Consider the following 4,242-nt stretch of genomic DNA (forward strand, 5'->3'; position numbering starts at 1 on the left):
TGGACTGAGAGCAGAGTCCTAGATGGAGGAGTTGGAGAAGGGACTGAGGGAACTGAGTGGGTTTTCAGCCCCATGGGGGGAGCAACAGTGTCAACTGTCCAGACCCCACCCTTGGGGTACACATGGAGGAACCATGGCTTCTTGTTATTTATGGTGATTTATATCTTTAGGTTAGGTATATTTTCTTCTATGCTTTTGTTGAAGATATTTTCGGGATCTTTGAATTGGAAATCTTCACACTCTTCTATTTCTATTATTCTTAGGTTTGATCTTTTCATTGTGTCCTGAATTTCTTGGATATTTGGCATTAGTAGTCTTTTACACATTGCATTTTCTTTGACTGATGTGTCAATATTTTTTATGATATCTTCTATTCCTGAGATTTTCTTTTCTATATCTTGTATTCTGTTGGTAATACTTGCATCTGTAGCTCCTGATCGTTTTCTTAAGTTGTCCATCTCCAGGGTTGCCTTCCTTTCTGCTTTCTTTTATTGCATCTATCCCCATTTTTAGTTCTTGATCCATTTTATTCAATTTCTTCACTTTTTTGATTGTATTTTCCTGTATTTCTTTACAGGATTTATTTGTTTCTTCTTTAAGAACTACCTGTTTACCTGGGTTTTTTTTTTCCTGTATTCCTTTAAGGGAGTTCTTTATATCTTTCTTAAAGGCCTCAATCATCTTGGGATGGTATTTTAGGTCCTTATCTTGTTTTTCATGCATGTTAGGGTAGCCAAGGATTGTTGTGTTCAGAGACCTGGCTTCTGATGATTTCAAGTTGCATTGGGTTCTGTTGCTTATGATCTTGTGCTTGCCTCTGTCCATCTGGTTCTCTCTGGTGTTAACTTGCCTGGGTGTCTCTGACTGGAACTGTCCTCCTTGGAGGCAGGTAGAGCTCTATGACCTGAGTTAGAGCTGGTCTTCTTGGAGGCAGGTAGTGTTGTCTCTGATTAGGGTGGGCCTCCTGTATCTTTGGTTAGAGCAGGTCTCCTGTGATGCTCTAGTGTTTGGGCATGTATGGGACCACTAGTCTGGTCTGGGTAGGGAAGTGGATGGAAAGGAATGTGGAGCTCTGTGTCTTTAGTCATTTTGGACCTCCTGAGACCGAGGCAGGCTGCTGTGTTTGGGAAGGTATCAGCAAGACTGCTTGCTCATCTGGCCCAGGTGTGGAAGTGGGCTGGAAGGAAGGTGAAGCTCTGGGGGCAGGGCAGGGAGAGCGATGGCGTGGGGAGGAGGAGGGGCCGGGGAGGTCCTGTGTTAGCTGGGCTGTGTGGGTTTCCCAGCTGGTGTGGGTGTGTATTTGGGTCAAATTCTCACCTCTGTCCTTGATTAATGCAGACCTCCTGGGAAGCACACAGGCTGCAGCATTTGGGCAGGTATATGCCAGGTCCCTGATCTGGCCTGGATGGGAGAGTAGTAACCTTTTCCAACCTTGTAATTCTAGTGAAAATCCTAATAATTATTCTATACTACTAGGAATCATCCCACTACAGCCAATTCATGCAGTGAAATGAATGAATTGCATTAATCAATTCATGCAATGAAATGAGTCTGTGAGTTTCTAAACTCTAAGAACACTTCCTTCTCATATATCCTATGAAGTAAAAGTCTTACTTTCAGTTTACTGTTCAAAATACAAAATTCAGACAGGGATCCAATATATACATATATTAATCCTATTACAGTTAGAAATATTAGACAAAGATCACTCTAGAAGCATTGAATCTGGAAAGATTTTTTTTCTGTGTATGGTTTAGTAATAGACTTAGGTAAAATGGTAATTTTCTGGAAAACTGAATACACATGTGATACAAAAATTATTAATCTTCATTGTCAACTTAAGAGGACTTAAAAATCACCTAAAAGATTGGTGAGATATATGTGTAAGAATATTTCCATAAAGGATTAACTTATGATGAAATTCCTTATCTGAATAGGCTTGGATATGGACAGAATATAAGAGGATAAAAATGAAAATATAGGTTTGGCATTTCTCTCTTTCTCTACTTCATGATCAGCTTTCGTGCCACACATTTTAGTTACCATTATGTTTTTCCTAAGTGCATGGAGCCAAACAACCCATGAAACTATAAGCCAAATAAGACGTCCCTTCCTTAAGTTGTTTTCCAGGTACTTCTCACAGCCATGGAAAGCTAACCCATACAACCTTAAGTGATTTCCATACTTGTACAGGTATTTTGCACACCATGGTTATTAACTATAATCCATGATTGAAATTATAAAGTTTTAAATATAATATTTCTTTCTGTCTATATTTTTACAAAGTATGAAGTTGAAGAGTAACATCTTTTCCTTTCATTGAAAAAATTCGAACCTCAACTGAGTAACTGCCTCCATCTGATTGGCCTGTTGGAAGGTCTATGAGAAATTTTCTTGATTAATGACTGATGTGGGAAAGCATATACCACTGTGGAAGGTGTCATCCCCGAGCAAGTAAGCCGTGGGAAGCAAGTCAGTAAGCAGTGTTACTCTGGTGATCTCTCTTTCAGTTCTCACCTCTAGTTCCATCCTTGGATTTCCTCAATGATTAACTATAACTTTTGGGTCGCTTAAAGAAGATCACATCTGGACAGGATCCTCTCTACCTCCATCTACACCTAGGAGTCACAGCGGTAGATCTGCAGCCCTCTCTGCCCCTTCCCTGCAAGCAGAGAGCCTGCCTTGAGGGAGTGCTCTAACCCAACGACTCTAGTGAGATCCGCCATTTTCTCTCTGGTGATATTTTAAGGTGGGACTAGCCAGGAGGCACAGGCCTCACAAGTGGCAGGGAAGCCTGGTCGGGATTCTTTTTACCTCAGACCACACCTAGGAGAGACAACAGATTCACAGCCCTCTCTGTACCTTTCCCAAAAGTAGAGATCCTGTCTACAGGGTGGGCTCTGACCCCAGGACTCAGGACTGACAACTGACCCACAGCCATCTGTACCCTGGTTTTACCAGAGGAGAGCTGATATCCCAGAAGGGCTGACACAGGCTTACAGACCCACAGGAGAAACAAGCTCTAGTCAGAGACAGCAAGAACATCTATCACCAGAGATCAACAGATGGCAAAAGGTAAATGCAAGAATCTTACCAACAGAAACCAAGACTACTTGGTTCATCAGAACCTAGTACTCCCACCACAGTAAGTCCTGAATATCTGAAAACACCGGAAGAGCAAGATTTGAATCCAAAATCATATCATGATGGTGTTAGAGGAATTTAAGAAAGACATGAATAACTCCCTTAAAGAAATACAGGATATCACAGGTAAACAGGTACAAGCCCTTCAAGAGGAAACACAAAAATCCCTTAAGGAATTACAGGAAAACACAAACAAGCAGGTGAAGGAATTGAACAAAACCATCCAGGACCTAAAAATGGAAGTTGAAACAATAAAGAAATCACAAAGAGAGACAACTCTGGAGTTAGAAATTTTAGGAAAGAAGTCAGGAAACATAGATGCAAGCATCACCAACAGAATACAAGAAATAGAAGAGAGAATTTCAGGGGCAGAAGATACCATAGAAAACTTTGACACAAAAGTCAAAGAAAATGCAAAATGCAAAATGATCCTAACCCAAAATATCCAGGAAATCCAGGACACAATGAGAAGACCAAACCTAAGGATAATAGGAATGGAAGAGAGTGAAGACTTCCAACTTAAAGGGCCAGTAAATATCTTCAACAAAATTATAGAAGAAAACTTCCCTAACCTAAAGAAAGAGATGCCCATGAACATACAAGAAACCTACAGAACTCGAAATAGACTGGACCAGAAAGGAAATTCCTCCCATCGCATAATAATTAAAACACCAAATGTACAAAACAAAGAAAGAATACTAAAAGCTATAAGGGAAAAAGGTCAAGTAATATATAAAAGCAAGCCTATTAGAATTATACCAGACTTCTCACCAGAGACTATGAAATCTAGAAGATTCTGGGCAGATGTCATACAGGCCGTAAGAGAACACAAATGCCAGCCCAGCAAAACTCTCAATCACCAAGGATGGAGAAACCAAAGTATTCCATGACAAAACCAAATTCACACAATATATTTCCACAAATCCCGCCCTTCAAAGGGTAATAAATGGAAAACTTCAACACAAGGAGGGGAATTGCACCTCTGAAAAAACAAAAATGTAATCTTCCAACAAAATTAAAAGAAGATAGCCACATGAACAGAATGCCAGCTCTAACTACAAAAATAACAGGAAGCAACAATTACCTTTCCTTAATATC

The sequence above is a fragment of the Mastomys coucha genome, chromosome X, assembly GCF_008632895.1.
Source record: "Mastomys coucha isolate ucsf_1 chromosome X, UCSF_Mcou_1, whole genome shotgun sequence".
In the NCBI taxonomy this organism is placed as follows: Eukaryota; Metazoa; Chordata; class Mammalia; order Rodentia; family Muridae; genus Mastomys; species Mastomys coucha.